General features: G+C 38.1%; 1 protein-coding gene across 1 annotated transcript in view; it reads left to right on the top strand.

The window, feature by feature from the left end:
- Positions 1-17,925, top strand: part of PTPRK (protein tyrosine phosphatase, receptor type K) — a 340,206-nt gene that overhangs the window by 167,165 nt on the left and 155,116 nt on the right. The window lies entirely within an intron of this gene.

Consider the following 17,925-nt stretch of genomic DNA (forward strand, 5'->3'; position numbering starts at 1 on the left):
CTCTAGTAAAAAAAAAAAAAAAAGGGGTACTTAAAGTTATTTTAATCTCAGCTTTCATAAGAAGAAAGATAATGCCTATGTCTCGTAGTTGCAGAGGAGAAAAATTATAGATTTGAAAATCAGACTGGGAGGCAAATAAGTGAAAATTAAATTGTGTGGGTTTTTTCCTAATTTCAGGATTTTTAGGGCATGATTTAAAGTATTTTTAAGTTTGCACTATATTAGATTTAGCAAAGAGTGCCGATAACCATCTATTCAAAGCTGCACTAAAATAGTAAGAAAGAAGAGCTGCAGTTGCAGATTTCCATGTGTCATGTATATGTATGCATATATAAAATGGAAATATAAATTAAATATTTTTTTCACAAGTTGGTGACAGACCTCAGTGGGACAGCTGTTCAAGTTCTCATCATTGATTTATTGTACTGAATTGGTTTAGGCATTGTTCTGAAAAAGTAGGAATTTGAAAACAGCTTCTATTTTAAAGAGACTGAGCTGAGACTAACAAATCCCAAATGTTCCGGTTCTTTTTCCTAGTGCTTGAAAAAATATAATTTCATTTACACAGTGTGTGACAGACTAAAGCTTTTTAATGGGAAAGGAGAAGAAAGGAAGTCATGATTTATGTAATGTATTTTTAGAAGCCAGTTAGGAGAAACAACCTTATTGTGAGTGTTATTTTATTTTTAATTTGTTTTTAACTTAACACTCGCATATAAGGCACCAGAATCTAGTCTGGCTTGAGACAAATTTTCAACTCAATTTAATCCAGTATGAAATGAAGCAGATCAAAAAAAATACTTGGGGGAAAAAAAATCTGAACTTCCGTGACAATGTTATTTTAAAAATAATAAAATTTCAAATTGTTTACCTCGCAGTAAGACTGATTCTTCTTATTCCATGAAAATGAAGGTGAATAAATGTTACTATTAACCAGTTTCAATTAGAAAAAGGTGAGTCAGCAAGGGGTTGTGGAGACTGAAGGATTGTGCTCAGCATCAGAGATGAGTCAGGGACGGCACCAGGTTGAGCAGCAGGTCACCCTGCTGCCTCCTCACCTGCCTGGAAAATAAAGACAGACCTTCCTTTTCCACAGTGTTCTCCCAAGGCTTCTGTAAGATAACTGGAAGCCCAAGTCAATACAAATTTTTTTTTTAAATATTTCACTCGTAAAAGGCAAACTATAAACATAAAAATTAGTCTCTTCCAAAAAGACGATTTATAAGAAAAGGTAAAGCTAATAATGGAAGAGCTCACCCTGCAGTCTCTGCTGCTGCTGGCATTGTACGAGTGACTGGCAGGTGATTTACTGTGCCGTGTTAGATGACATCTCTGCAGCAATATCTTCTGGAGATTCTTCAATTATTCCTAATTCTTGTTTCTGACAAGATCACTTACTTTTCAGACAGATACTCTATTTTTCTGTCGATGTTCTTTGTCAATTTTGTCTTTCCGTAAGTTTTGTACGTATTAGTTCAAACTCTGAAACAAGTTATAACTGATTATCTGCTCAGAGTCCAATGGAGTGGCGGGAAATAAATGAATTTTCAGCATGAAGTTTGACTGCTCTCTATATGGATTAAAAAGCACACATTAGCAAATGTGGTTCTGATGAGGTTTTAATGTTTACATTCCAAGTAGCAACAACAGCAAACTCACTGACACATCAATAAGAATAGGTTAGTATTCTGCTTTCTGTTTATTTAATATGTAAGCAAATATTAGCATTGTTTTCAAATGAAGATTGAAAAATATTTTTTCTATAATTCATTCAGTATTTATAACTTCATGACATTTCTTAATAGCATATTATTGATCAGGTGGCCTGTGCTTTGTTGGAGATGTATCCTACTTCTGAACTATTTGAGCGATGATTGTATTTATGCTGGTATCAGACATGCACTTTTATTATTAGGTATTTAGATCATTTTCCGTCTTCCTCACAGCAAAACCAGTGTCTGGTGACTCATTTAGTAAATGTTTCCGCTAATGCTAAACAAAATTGTTTTCTAATTAAGAGATAATTCTTCTGCTAGTTAAAAGTCCTCCACCAGCCTGTTTGTCTCCTCGGCATTTCCCAGGTAATCTGTCCTGCGCTGAAGCTGAGTGACGGCATTTAGCTAGAAAACTTGCATGTTGTTTTATCAGTCTGCAATTAAAGATAGTGCTGAGTAGTCAAATATATGAAACCACTGAGTCTTTTTAAATGGCTGAAGTAAGACTAAAACATGTGAAGCAAAACATTATTTTCCGACACTATCCTCCTTAATAGCCAGGTGTATGCTTTGTATTTCCATTTCTAAGCGCAGCTGAAATCAGTGCAGAGCGTGGTGGTGTGTACCCGGCTGCGTGTGGTTAGGCACAAATCATTTCAAGCTGCTGATGCTGGAGGCTGCTTCCTCCCCCTCGATCCTCGCGGGGCACCTGGGCTTTATTTCAGTATGGCTACACCTCTTGCACAGTGTCATTGCTCAGATTATTCACTTCTCAAGCGTTTTAAGACCAGAACCAAAGGCAGAGGGTAGCACTTTAATCAGAAGTAATCCTTAAGGCTGTTTTCTGTGGCTTTGGGGCGTGTTGTCCTGAGCATATCCTCTGCATTGTGATTGCCTTTCCTTTGGGGGGGTGTAGAAAATATATGCTATTCTAAAATTGTCCACTTAGCATGCTTTATCAACTGTAAGTTAGAAGTTACTCTCTTACATTGGCTGCTGCTTCTGAGTAACAGCTCACAGCTCAGTTTTATGATTAACTGATATTTTAGTGGCAAAGGAGGTCAATAGTTCAGCCTGTCCAGAGCTTAATATATGTACACAGTGGAATTGCTCGCTGCTACTTTACTGAAGTTCAGTGCAAGGGTGTGATTTTCAGTAAAACATGAAGAATTGTAGAGCAGTTGGAGAAAAAGTCCTGGGTGTTTTGGGGTTTTTTTCCAAATGACTTGATATTAGTAAACTGTTACCTGTATTATTTGGTTTTGATAATAAAATGAGTAAGGGGGAGGGGAAGCTTTATAGCTTTATCAGAGCTGAGAATGGAACAATATTTTTTTATTATTATTATTATTATTATGTTGTTGTTGTTGTTCAAAATCATTATCCGTCACAGAGATCTAGGTATTGGTAACAATCAGCCTCAAGGCACAATAGCAGAGATGCTGGTTCAGCGGTGCAGTGCTGGTGTATGATCGCCTGCAGTTGAAGGCTTGGGAGCTGGGCTCCCTTTTGCCTGCCCTTTTCAAGCGCAGAATGTTTGTTTACAATTTGCACATTTATTAATTTTGGTAACAATGTACACAGAATACAGGATACTGCTGAATTCCCCTCTAGTAAAAAAAAAAAAAAAAAAGAGGCAAAACATGGGGAAACATTGGGGGGGAAGCAAGCTTAAGTTTTTTGTTCATTTTCTTGGGATTTTTAACAGAGGGACCCCAGCGATGTTGCCTTTGAGAAAGTGACCTTGCATGGCCATCTGGAGAACTAAAATGTTGTTCTGGTTACATAAAAATTGTATCTGATTTTAAAAATGAGTGGAGTGAAAGGGGCAGTGCAGTATAGAACCTGCTTGTGCCGATGTGCAGTGCATACAGAGCTACTTCGGTCGGTTTTATTTGCCTTTTACACTTGCAGAGTGGAGGTGGAGGGTTCAGGATGGGGACTTTGCTGTGTGCTGTACGTGAGAATTTAGGATGTTGGTATGTGAGGCAGTGGGCTTGTAAAATTGGGTACAGTCAACATCACAGGAGGGTTCTGGAAAATACGACACTGAATGGATAAGCTGTGCTCTTCATTTGTGTCTCTTGCAGTAGTGCATCTTAAATTATTAAAACCTTTGAAAGTTAATAAAAGTACAGATAAATGTGTAATTTTCAATCACTTAAATTTTTTTAAAAGTGGACAGAGAAAATATTTATCTTTACAGCAAAGCAGTTATCTTAATGTTTCAAACAGAATCTTTACCTTTTTTCCATCAAAGTAGATATCATTACAGACTTAGAATATAGCTTAAAGAGGAGCTTAAATACATTTTGAGCACTTAAATTACGTTTTTATTACTCATGGTTTTGTTGCTCACAAGTTGAACACTTCATTAGAATAAACTAAAGGTGAACAACTTGTAACTAAATGAATGTGATGCTTTTTAAAAATCATTTTACGTTTGTCATTGCAGAAGGGCCCACACTACACCAATATTTATAAGTTGCTGTTGTTTTTGCAAATGTGTTTGGCACTGGTGACTGTTCCTGGGCTTTTGGCCAGGTAGTAATTGGAAACATTTAAGATCTCGCTAGCAGATACCAAATGCACCAACCTCTTGTTCCATATAGGTTTACCAGTTGGCTATGAAAAAAGGTGTTTAAACAATGGGGAAAGTCTGGACTAAGGAACTTAATCATATTCCCTTTAGGATTGAATACCAGAATTGTTACTGAGAGAGCACCCTGTAGAAGAGCAATCCGATTTGGACCATCGGCTGGCACATGCAACCATACTCTGCTTATTGTACTACTTGCCACTGTTCAGATATCCATACCACATATAGAATCCTAATGATGCTTATATCCATAAGAAAGGACCGTAGCGCAGCTGAGTTACCTAGCAGGAGACCAGGCAGACTGCAGTTCTTGTCAGATTGTGTAAATTAAGCATGGTATCCTCTTTTTCAAAGGAGCACAGTGCTGATGACTCAGTTGAATTGGCAGTAAACTGCAAGTTCAGACACTGACCTCCCCTAAATTAGTTTTCAACTAATTTTTGTTTGCTATATTCAGCCTTGCTTAGTATCATTATTTTGGTATTTGCAGCTGCGAACTCCCTCTGCACTAACTTTCTTCCTGCGACATTGCGAGAGCCATGTTATCCAATGAGACGTGGGTTTCCTGAATTATCCCGTGCTTCGTTTTTGGGATAAGCTTTGTTCATGGCTGGTTCTTTATTGTATAGGATCATATGATTCTATATTCAGCAGTAAATCACATTGTGGCTATTTAATCACACTGATGCTCTTCACTTGCGGCTAGGGTAGCAGACCTAGGTAGGTGGGTTCCTCTAGCATGGCCACCCACTTCTCAAAGCCTCTGTTGTGTGCAGTGACCTCTTCCTTTGCCTTCTTTCTGAAGTCCCTGCCAGTGGGTAGGGCAGGACGAGTTACCTACAGCAAGATGTGATTGTGGTTGTTGGCACCTAACATGCTGGCCAGTCTGGGCTTTAGTGCAAAGTCCACCAAGTTGAGGGAAGTCCTTCAGTTGAAGTTAGTGGCTTGCTCTCTGGCGAAGGACACTAGGTCGGGATACCACTTCGGCTGGGGAGGAAAAGGAGCAGGTGCCAATCCCACCCGGAGCTCCCCTGCCTTGCAAGTGATTCCTCCATCTCCTGTCTCACCGCGGCTTGGTCGGCAGCTTTTCCCAGAGCAGAGCGTGCTGCAGCACCGAGTCCGTCGTGATTTATCCAAAGTGTGTGTAACTAGTCAATAGATCTCACTTCCGAGAGGAGCACTGTCTGTGGCAAGAAAATGTATTGCAGTACATTAATCCACGGCACCCATTCCAGTTGTAAAAGAATGGACGTGGGCAATAATTCATATTGCAGCACTTGAAAATGCTCTGAGTGCACCCGGGCCAGATAACTCAGAGCCTGATTATAGCTTCTCCAGAGTTTGGGGACTGATATTCACAGATTTTTGGTCTGTGTTTGCTTCCGAAGGACATGACTGCAGGTTGAGATAATCTTACCCTTTCAGAAGACTGGAACTCTTTTTTGAACTGCGACTTCTGTTTCTAATTTCAACTGAAATAAATAATTTTTTAGTATGATTCATTAGTGTGTTGATACTTTAATTTAGTTTGCTTTCATAATTAAGGTCTCTCAACTGTTTAGGAGTGCAGTATTACTTCTATAGTGTTTGAGAATTGGTAAGTACCTAAATAAAACGAACTGTTATAGGACTAGCTTTTATTGTACTTTCATTTATCACTCTATTAAAATTTAAGCAGGGAAAATTTTAATAAGGTTTTGAAAGTTGTTCTGGTCATTGCAGGACTTCAATGCACGGTTTTGGAAGCACACTGATTTTTCACTGTTATTTTGGCACTATTGGCAGAGTAGCGTGGAGTAGGTAGGGAGGGCTGTGAGCAGCAGGAGTGGTGATGTGGAAGGGTGGAAGAGGAAAGCAGTGCCAGTAGCGTGTGCTGGGGGGGAGGGATGTTGATGAGATTTCCCAGACGCATTCATTATTCTTTCTCTGTCCCCCATATGTCTTTCTCCTCCAAAGCCATTACAGAGAAATGTGTCATTCATGCTAGTGTGAGATCTGGATAAAGTTCAGATTAACATCCTCCCAAGGTTAGGACAGGCTTCCCAAAAGCCCTGGTTCTTATCAACATTGATTCTTTGGGCTTTATTCTGCTAGATGAATCTGTTTTTCATTTAATTCTTGTTTGTATTTTTAATTTTTTCAACTTTGTTTCATTTTAAAAGTGGGCAGCATAGTTCTCTCCTCCTAATTTGAACTTAGACTGTGTGAGACAGAACTGAGTGAATTTCACTTTCTTCATTTTATTTCTCAGTAAATCCTCCTGCTGGTGCCGAGAGGGGGAATGGACCAGGTGATGCTTTTGTACGTTATGATAATGAAATAGCTTCCATTATAACAATAAGTTGAGGAGTGTATTAAGCAGCAGATGATGTCAAGTTACACCTCAGGTGATCGGTAGGTCCGGAATCCTAAAATGGCTTGTCAAGACTCTTAATGTTACCTGGTTTTGTTTGCTGCTTTAAAAAAAATAAAAATTAAAAATCTGGAGCAGCCCTGGAAAATTCCAGATGACCTGAAAACAAACATTAAAAATACTGACATGAAGGATCAGGATCACCCTATTAATTAAAAGCTTTTCTTAAGGGTTGATTAATGAAGAATTAAGAAAGTAATATAATTAGAGAGAGTCAACAGGTTTATGGAATACTGATCTTGTCAGAATAACTTGATTTTTTTAAAATTAGATTACAGATTTGGTTAATAAAGGTGATATTGTTCTTCTCTAATGCATTTAATTTGACATAAAACATTTTTATTAAGAAACCAGAATAAAAGCAACTCAAATGGAGAAGAACTGGCTGATATATCTAAACCTGTTTTTATGGATTAATTGAATGAACATTTCTATTTGGGTCCTATCAGGAACAGTTCCATGTCATTTATAAAGAAAATGTAACTACGATAAAGCTGGCAAATTGCAAAAGATTATGAAAGTGGTAGAAAAAAACCACTCCAAAAAAGAATCGGGTTACTAATTTGCAGTGGTTTGAGCTGAGTGCTCCTAATCTATGTTTCAGGTAAGCCAGCTGTAATATGATAAAACTAGAGTAGTCCATATGTACAGCATGGGAAAAGGAGGGGCTCAGGCACTAGGTACGGGCTGACACAACGTGGACCATCAGGGCTGTCACTTGGGCACTGTAACTAAAAGAGCTCCTGTAGTCCTTGGCTGTATAAACCAGAGCAAAATTCCTCACCCTTTCCTTAGTATTGGAGAATGTTTTAAAGTTTTTGAAGGTGCATATTTGAAATTGCTTGCCAAATCACTTTCCTTCTGACCCAAGCCTTTTACCCACATCTCCCCAACCCCTCCCCAAATCTGTGTAGCATCCTGTTCCATAGAATTAAAGGTACGGTGTTGTACAAGAGGTTACTGTCAGGAGGATTAGGAAACCAAAATAAAAGAATTCTGGCAGAAACTTAAAATCTGGAAACAAAATCTTGTTGTTAAGGAGGTGTGACGTGACCAGAATTAATACTGTTTTTAGAGATGCAGATGAGATTTTAGGCAATGATTTCTCATGTGGCTGAAATTTATTTTCCTTGTTTCACATCTCTAACCCCACTGCATAAACAGCCTACCGTTTGTATACTAGTATTTTTCATTTCGTATTACCTTTTAGAACTATTTCATTTTATGCAGTTTGTTTCCCAGGTCATTATTAATTGCTGAAAGCTATTTCATTACTCTTGGAAGTGGCAATATGCTTAATTATCATTCAGATAATTAAACATTTCAGATACTAACAGTACCATAAGCACACATTTTGCAGTTTATTACCTTTATTTTATAGAATTATGCTCAATGTGAGGGACTGGTGAAAATACATTCAACAATGTACCTTCTTTTCTCTGCAAAATGAACTCTACTAGGCTGAAATGTCAGAGCATGGGCACCCACTGGGAGTACGATGTGCAGTATTTACAGTTTACAACATGTGGCAGCTTAGATGATTATAAATAAGTAAACTAGTTCAATTGCACCATACTTCCTTAAAGTAATGACCTTCAAAGATAGCGCTGAAATGCAATTCAAGAAACTTGCTTTCTGTTGGTGGCTGTTTTGCCACCTTTGACAAATCAGTTCACTTTGCGTCTCGATGCCATTTAGAAAGCTGGGTTAATATTCATGTTTCCCCAGCAATTTCTCTCATTTTCATTTACCTCATGTGATTTATTCAGAGCAAACACTTCTCTTACTTTTATTGTGCTGGTTGCAATGAGATCTTGGTTTTATCTCTCTGAATGCTTTCCACAGATAAACAGTTTGTAATTAGAATTTAGTACAATGAAGATCATATGTTAGAGAATAAATTTTTATTCATTTGGTGACAAATTTTGTTACTGATGTAATTTTTATGGTCATGTGGAGGGACCTCCCTTGAAAATAAACAAGTACAACTGCTCTGCATTCAGCTCTTAGTGTGACCAATATTTCTTTGTGTCTGTCCATGCAGAGTCTACTCTTGGTGTTCACTTGATACAGTAAGGGATGGGGGGGGGAGTGCGGGAAGAATGCAGCGATCATACTGTATAGAAACCAGTGGACATCAATTTATTCCTGAAATACTTCTTTTTTTTTTTTTTTTTTTTTTTTCCTTTGGCTGCCTTATCCCACTTCTCTCTTATTCTCTAAATGGCCATAATTAAGGATCATGCTAGTTGAGCATGTCCCTTTTGTGTGCGTGTGTGCCACTTCACCTCTAAGACTTCTTAGGTTGCCATTACCAAGTTTTCTTTTTCTGTTGCTCAGCTTTTTTGGTTTTTTGGAACACAACCCTCCTCCCCTCCAACCCTGGCTATTCTTTCCCCTCAACTGTGAGAGACAATTTAAAAGTTAGAAGCAAAAATACAGATGTTTCTGTCTAAACAATGGATGAGGGAACGAATAATATGTTGTAGAAATTATTCACATTGGGTAACGTGCTTGTAGAAGATTCGCAGATCATACGGTGATGAATATAGTATAAGAACCTGTACAGAAAAGAAACAAGTAAAAAGTTTCGTAGATATGACTTATCTTGCCTAGCAGTTATTGGAAAAGGTGGTGAATGCATATTTGAAAGACAAATTAAGATGGTAGACATTTCTCATTGTCACTTACCTGATGGGCATATTCAGAGGGTATACCCATAGTTTATACAATGAGAGAAAAATATATACAACAGTAATATTGTATAGAAATCAATAAACATATATAAACATGATCTTTATGTGTTACTGTGAATTATTTAGTCCTGAATTTACTAGTTGCCGTGTGCTTTAAATAAAGTCAGTTCACAAACTTAGGGTTTTTTCCCTGTGTTAATTTGATCTGATTCCCACAGTGAAAACAAAAGTGCTACCACTCTTCAATATTGCCTTCACAAATCAGCTTACTGTCTCCGTGTTTAAGAAAGGATTTGCAAGTTTAAGGTGGGAACTCTGAGTCTGTACAACGATTTCTGTGATGACTCCAGGTGATTTAAAGATCTCTTGGAAATGGATATGCTGTGGGTTCCAAGGAGCGAGGCTTCAGCTGGGCTGCTGCATCCCATGAGGAGCAGGTTCTGTGGAAGCCATGCTCTCTTTTCAGCGCACTCTGAAAGTCTGCCTTGTGGACAGACTTAAATTAGAAAATGTCAGATGCTTCCGTTATACACTTTGTTCTCCTAAAATTAATCTCTTGGAAGCTTTACGTATTCTGTCAGTGGACACACATGTGCCCGTATGTGTTTTTTCCAGCCTCTGAAGAGCAGCCGTCCTGCACCGGTATCTCTGTGCAAGGCCCTGAGGTGTGATGGGCATCCTTCCTTCTGCCTGTCTAGACAGTTACTCATGGTTGAAAACAAATATGCAACAACTGTAATGAAGAACAACAACTACAAAAAACCTGTAGCCTTTACAATATGGTGTTTCAATCTTGGATGGCAAAAATCTGTTTGCAAATATCCTACTGTTACTCTCACCGTCCTTTTGTGTTTCATCCTGTGCCTTACTCCGGCTGGTGTGGGCTTGTAGTGAGGGTTAAGTATCACATAGTACTGACAGCTCATGAAGAAATTCTTTTGTCTCTGGTGCTGAAGGTCTATTTTTTGGAGCAGGGATTTGCTGAGTTGTTTTCTGCACGGAATAATTGCTGGCGAGAGAAAATGGGGTACTCAAAGCAGTGCAACTTCTGTAATAGAAGTTCCTCTCAATGGATGTGATGGCATTTAAAAGAATGTGGAAGTAATTGTATATGCTTTTTTTTTGTTTGAAATTTTAATCAATTGAATCCATCTCTGAATTTAGCCATGTCACAAGTAGCCTCCTTTATGAGGAATAAGAACATAAAGGAGGACATGAGCCTGGGCTGCTGCAGAGTAAGATGCCTTGATGCTGGGGGGCTGAGCGTCCTTGCAGATTGGCAGTGTTGAGAAGCAGAGCTCTAGCATAGTGGCTGGCCTGTAATGTTTTAATTTCTGCAAGTGTAACTTTTCATCCTTGGTAAAGTGAGTGTCTAGCTATTTAGCAAGGGACAAAGCATAATGTCATCATTTGAGAGATGTATTGTCAACTTGGACAGGTGATATTTAAGGAGCCTGAAGAGAGAAATGACCTGGCAGTGTAACAAGACATATCACAAGTGACTGTCTCAGAAAGAATGAGAACAAGACAGACAATTTCCATTACTCCTCAATGTTAAGGTGCTAGCATTATCCCCTAAACCACATGCTCCAAGCAATAATCATGCAGTGTCTTCTTCTGTAGTAATATGAAAGTGGAATTCAATCTCTTTGACACATATTGCTTCAGTTTCTGACTTGTCAAGTTGTTTCTCTGCTGGAGCTCGGCTAATATATAGCGAATGGGCTTTGTATACTGACTGAAATGGGGAAATAGTTACCCGGTTTCCTTTGAAGCTGGCCGCAGAGGTGCCTAGAATATACTAGAAGAGAGAGGCTTTGGTTTTGGTAGCTTTTAAGTTATTGTCGGTTAGGAAAACTCTGAAACCTCAAGCCCTTCTTCAGACTGGCTCCTCTTTTGGAGTCCTTTCTCCAGTCTGAACCAAGTAGCCTGTTAGCTGTGTACTAATTCCTATAATAGCTTGGAGAGAAGCGATTGTTCTTTTTCTGTTGTCTTCCTAACAGTGTGTGTGTGTGTGCGCACGCTGGTTTTTATGACAGTATTTTGTGCTTCTTTTTTAACTTCTCAGTGGGAACCTATTTTTGCAATAGCTGATAGAGAGGCTCTACATCTTCTATATCAGTCAAATCCTGCCTTTCAGTGACAGTATTCACTGACATTATGATATTCTGCATATTGATAAAATACGTTTTATAGTAAACTTGCTTTAATTCTGAAGTAATAGAACTGTTAGATTTCTGTATATGTAAGGAAAAATCAAATTATCATCTATAAAAACAAGGAATTGCACTTCTGTGTGCTATAAAAAACAAAACAAAACAAAAATACCCTCCAGTAATGTTCAGTGCCATCCTGGAATTTGCTGCTTTTTCTTAACCTGTGGTGTGGTAGAACAACCCACTATTCCCATATTTGAAGGATTTGAAAATTCAAAATACTTGATCTGAATCACATACAAGAAAATTAAAAAACCATAATCATATGCATAACCAGAAACACTTTTCTAATAACCTAATATCTGTTTAGTATGCCTGTGTTTCTGTTCTCTTCATTTTAAAGCAGTAGTGTAAGCTTTTCCTAGCTGCAATTGCAAGATCGGTTTGTTAGAGTTAGGATAACTGGCCTTTTTTCACATTTACAGAGCAACTTGAGGATACTTTTCCTGTAGTGTGACTGCATCAGTACAGAAAACTGATAGATAAACTACCCTAGCATGTGCTGAATCAAATGGTAGGTTGTGAAGCTAATATTACGACAAACATCAGTAGCGTACAGGCCAGGCAAACCTTTCAGGATGTTCTCTGATGAATGCCTAGTGGACTATGTGCTTCTACGTACAAAATGTGTGTGAGGGCTCATATGGTAAGATACCGATACTGATGCACTTACTTTTTCCTACAGCTGTCAGTAATGTCCATTCTCTGATCCGCCTTTTGTGATCTAGTTTGATTATTTAAAAGCTGTATACAAGGAATACAGGAAAATTACATACACAGCTGCATTTATTGCTTTTTTTCCAGCTTGTGCCGCCTACATTAGGTGACATTATATTTTTATGTATCGATTTTTCCATGTTGCCTTAAGGAAAATCATGTGTTTAAACATAATGTCATAATGCATATGCATAAGAAAATTGAATTAAGCTTGTTACTGATATCTCAGAGGTGGCATTTCTTAACTTTTGAATACTTGGTTTTGCTCTCTTACTGTAATACAGCTTTTGTGCATATAATTTGCTATAAACAATAACAACAGACAAGAAAATCCTTCAAATTCTTTCACTTGAAAGTTTCTGCTGGCAGTTGGAGAAAAAGAAAACTAATAAAAAATGCATTTTGACATTTAAAAGAGAATTATTTTCCTTAAAATGCATAAAACATGCAAAAACTTAAATTGCTTGAGTTTGCACATTTTAGAGCATTAGTCTGTGAATGACGTTTATTAGCTAAGTTAAAGCATGTGTAGCAGGTTTCTGTGTAGCAAGCTTCACCTTTATTTGTTTTGTAAGCTAAATCACATTAGAAGAAGTAGCCTTCCAACTCTGAGAAGGCTACAGAAGTTTTTTTGTCGTAGACACGTCTTTCCCCTTCCTATTTAGATCTTGGATGTAAAGCCAGACATGACCAAGTCTGTTTCCCTGTGACTTTTTATCTTTTGGACTTGCATAGTCAGTGTCTACCTCATTGATCCCTAAATTTTTTGTTGCTGTTTTTGTGGTGTTCTTGGAGCACCTTTAAATCAATTTCTTTATAGCAATCTCTGGATTGGTATTGGTGGTACTGCTGCGTGTGTGCTAAGAGTTAACAGACTGCATCCTCTGTAGCTGCTGGCCCTCAGGCCTTTTGCTTTGTCTGAAGGATCCTTCTGCTCCCTTGACAGTTACACACTGACAGAGCAAATCTCAGAAGTGGTGAGGCCAGCGTTCGCTTACCAAAACCCCTCCTCCCCGTCCTCTACTATGTCAGCATCAACTGAAGTCCTTATACAAGAGGACACCATTTCCTATTTAAAAATAAAAATGGGGGCTTCCCTCTCCCAGCTGCTTCTAGGCCATGTAGTTCAGCTCATGTTGTCTGGCAAGGCGGTGGACTCTTTTCCTTCCTTCATGAGACCACTAATGTGAGGAGGCAGTTCCTGGCTTCCCAGGTCCTTCAGGGGAAGATGCGCAGGGTAGAGACTCATGTGGGCTGAAGAGACCAGAGGAGATTAACGTGGTGAGACCCAGATTTAGCAGCTAAGATCCACTGTATTGGAAAGCTGGGGAAGAGATCAAGGCGCTGCAGGACATGAGAACCAACCTGTCCCTTGCAAATCCTTGCTGCTCTTGTGCCGTTGAAAGTCTGGCATGCAGTGCTGTAACTGAGTAGCGGTAGTAGACGAGGGGCAGCTCATCCTTGAAGGCTGGGGTCAGGAAACAGCATGTGGCAATGAGAGGTAGGATGTCTTCTCATCGGCCTTTTGTATGGAAATTGTCCGAGGCATGGAGGGAAAAACCAACATGAACAGTTCCTGAAGGAGTCATGGTGAAATACATGTTTCAAAATCAGTCATTCTTGCTTAGTTGCTTTAAAAAAAAAAGGGAAATAAAAGAAGGCAGAACAATATTCTCTGCTGTGTTGAAGGACAGGAAAAGATCTAGCTTTGTTTGGACTTCAGTATTGAATTGAAATCTTGTGGTCCCTGATTGCTTCCAGCAATTGCTTGCGAATGTCCGTCACCATTCATAGGTGTTGCTGGCAATGTTTTCTACAAAAAGATATGAAAGAAATAGAGAAACCTTTGTTTTGCGATTTAAAACTGTGTATATGCACACAAACACATAGATGTGTTGAAATATCTCTCAATTTCAAGAAAAATATTCTGATAGCTTTGCAAAAAAAAAAAGATTGGTTTCAGCTTATTGGAACATTTTTCTGTACATTGTTATAGTATCTTTAATAACTGGTCAGACGGTTAGAACTATTTTCTCTCCCCAGTGCATTACAATAGATATGAAGGAAAAAAAAAATCCATACCTGCATTATTTTATGAATTTGAAAAAATAGGCCAAACTGTATGTTTCTGCCAGGTATCATTTGCAAAGAAGCGGCCACTTATTTTCAATGCATTTTTTCCAAACTGTTGTCTCTGCATCGTAGTCATGTGTTGGTCTTAGTCAGTCATGGGAGTGGGGTACATAAATTATACCAGCTACCTGGATGCCTGTAGCAACCTGAATTCACCTTACTGTTTAGAAACCCCTGCATCGTAAGGATAGGTTGTGGTGAGAGAAAGAGCTACTTCATCTTAACAGTTGTTTCAGAGAATTACATTAGGAGTAAAAATAAAACAAAAAAAATTGTCATATAGATTATAAATAGAAGTAGTTTGGAAGTTAGAAAAAAAATTATATCAGCATCCAAGAAGTAGAGTTCGAGATTCGTTTTTCCAATTAAAGATGGGGAGGGAAGCAACCTACTATTTTTTTTTAAGGAACTTTTCAAAGTTTATGGAAAGGATTTTGGAGAAAACCTAAAAAAGTTGCTAGAGATGGAAAATTAAGCTTGTGGCATGAGTGTTTGGGTATCCAGTTGCTGATCTCGAAGAGATCAGGTTTCCTCACGTTATACACGTGCTGTAGTAATCCTGTGTGTCAAGACCGCTGCTGGGGCCAGGAGTGTCTGCCCTTTCTCCTCCCCCAGCCCCCTTGGTGCATAATTTGTCTTTTAGGTGTTCTGCTTTTAATCTTTCCCAGAAGTATTGGTCACTGGTTTTGTGTTCCCATCTGGCATTGTCGGGACTGAACCGGTGTTTGGATCTGTGGTCAGAAGGTCAAACTTTTATTAAGGGTAGACTCAAGTATTCTGTCGGTGGTATATCTGGTGGCTTGTGAACGCTTACTGAAAGGCACCTGCTTCTGTCTGGAGGGTAAATGAGTCGAGGCAGGCTAGCAGAGTTTTTCAGTTGTTGCTATTGCGAGTAATTTCAGTTTTCCAAGTACATGTTTAATGATGTTTCCCTTGCGAGTGGTGTTCAGTGATCTCCTCGAAACCAAGCTCCCACTGAGGCATGGCCAGTGAAATCTGACCTTGAAATGATAATGCAAGGCGTGCCAAAAATTAATTGCTGGTAGCATTCTCTCTGCTGTTTGATTTTTAATGAATAAAGAGTTGCTGCAGGTTTTAAAGTTTTTCTAGACAGGATGCAAATTTGTTCTTTTTTATTTTTTATTTCAAATTGATAGCTCAGCTGCTCTTGGTGCAGACTGTTGAAGACATCTTTTAAGAACTGTTTTGATTTTTAAAGTTTTGTTATAAAATAAAAAGGAAATAAAATGGTTTAATGGGGTTTAGAAGCTTACTTCATCAGTTTAGTATTACACTTGCAAAGCACATAAGTGCAATACCGTTTTTGCATTACTTTAAATTTAATTTAACAGTGTTCTTAGAAAAAATTGTGCAAGTCTAATTTATGTTGACAAAGGCAATACAAAATATTTTGTAATAAGCAAGGCACTAATACAGCGCACAAGAAATCGATTTCATATCACATTTTTGTATAATTAAGTAAAGTGCTAACTTCGAGCTATTTCTTATAACAGCCCATAAGGCTGTATTTTTTTGCACTCTTGCAGTTAGTGTTTAAGTTGAAAAGCACATTTAATTTAAAAATGTTTGCTACCAAGTATGCTAATATAATTGGCATTAAAGTAATTTAGCTTTATATATTCTATTATTAAAAAGAAGTAATTTTGTATAGATTTTCTTGTTGCTGTAATTTTAATTACAATATTGAGAATATCTCACATTTGAAACGCTGCTCAACTTTACCTGGTCCAAAATGAAGGGACGTAACATAAAACCATCTGCACTCTGTTTCACCCTATATTCTACTCAAGCGTTTATGTTACCACACAACCTTTTCCTCTTATGCAACATTGCTTGCTTTCATACACTTTCCTTTTTCTTTTAAGAGTAAATTTATTCACTTCATAAATTCAGCTTCGAGTTTTAGAAGTGAGTTATGGAAGTATGTCTTCGGGAAGGTCTTATCCCAAACTCCCAGTCCTTTGTCCCTTTTTTCTGGAAGATAAAAGTTAAGGTATTTTGTGATGGGCGGGTTGTTGGGGTTTTGGGGGAGGTTGGGGTTTTGTTTGTTTGTTTTTCTTTTGAAAATATAAAACGAGGCAGAGGATGCAAGGCTGTTGTACTTAATTTTCTTCCTTTCAGCCATTTTTCCCTAGCGCTGATGGCAATGAATTGGATGTGCTTTACCACTTAACATGTTTTTCTCACCAACTGTCCGACCCTCGGGTATTCACTTTCCACCTTTCTGTTGTATCAGGATTTCAATTTCCAGTTAAGTATCTGATACTGAACCTGGAAATTGAAATACATCTATGGATGTGGACTACTGTGAATCAAAGGACGGCTGTAGTTCTGTCCTACCGGCATCAGCGTCTGATTTTATTCCCCTTGTATTCATTCTTTTCTGTAACACCTGTCCCAAACTGCCTTAGCAATACATATGATTTTATGGTTGTGTTTTTCTTGGGTTTATGTGGTTTTTGTCCTCTGCTGACAAGGCAGAAGAAACAAATTATTGGAAGAAGATAGGAAGCTAACCCTTTCCTTTCTTGTTAATAAACTTCTGATGCAAAAGAAACAAGGAAATGACAATATTCAAAATAAAATAATGAACAGTGATTGACTGTTTCAGTTTACAATTCAGTTGGAGTATCTTAAGTTGTGCCTGATTTTTAAAGGATGTGTTTAGCGCTTGTTGACAATAAAAAAAAGAGGCTTCCCAAGGCACAACTTCCTGAGCTTTCGGTAACATGATTTTTATGATTTTTATCCTTTGCTTTAAGCATCAATAGAATGAAACTGCATGCTTGGCTTAAAATCTGACATAAACCTGTCAGACACTCTATGCTCTGCAATGGCCACAGAATTCCTGGTGTAACCAAAGCTCTAGCTAATTGGGATGACCGCAGTGCATAACAGTGCCATCAGGTATGACCTGTTTGTTTTGAAATTTTATTTGGAAATACCATCTCATTATATTTGCACTCACTAGAAAAACTCAGTATTTGGAGAATATTGCATTCCTCGGGTAGCATGTTCAGACGATGCTTGAGATTTATTATTAAAATTCAAAAATGTTTGGCAGTTCAGCTTTCAGCATGCAAACCTTGGGTCAGGAAATGCTCAGGAAATTGCATACCTTCTCAAAACGTAGGGACTGCACGTGCGGGATTATTCTTGAGAGGTGTTATCCTATGTTTCCTGTTAGGAAGAAGATACTCTGTAATAGTATGAGTTTTACTTGTGTGTTGTTTCCATATATACGCAGTGAAGACTTTTGTTTCAGTATGCTTCTGAAAAACCGTTGGCTCTGCTACTTATAATTGTAAAATCTTTGTGTCAAGTTGATAAGTTCCAAAAAGCCTTTCTAAATAACTCAGTTCAGGCAGTTGAAAGAAAATCATAAAGATAACTGTTTGTTTTTCCTAAAGTTCCT

Source organism: Aptenodytes forsteri, unplaced genomic scaffold (genome assembly GCF_000699145.1).
Source record: "Aptenodytes forsteri isolate BGI_AS27 unplaced genomic scaffold, ASM69914v1 Scaffold82, whole genome shotgun sequence".
Lineage (NCBI taxonomy): Eukaryota > Metazoa > Chordata > Aves > Sphenisciformes > Spheniscidae > Aptenodytes > Aptenodytes forsteri.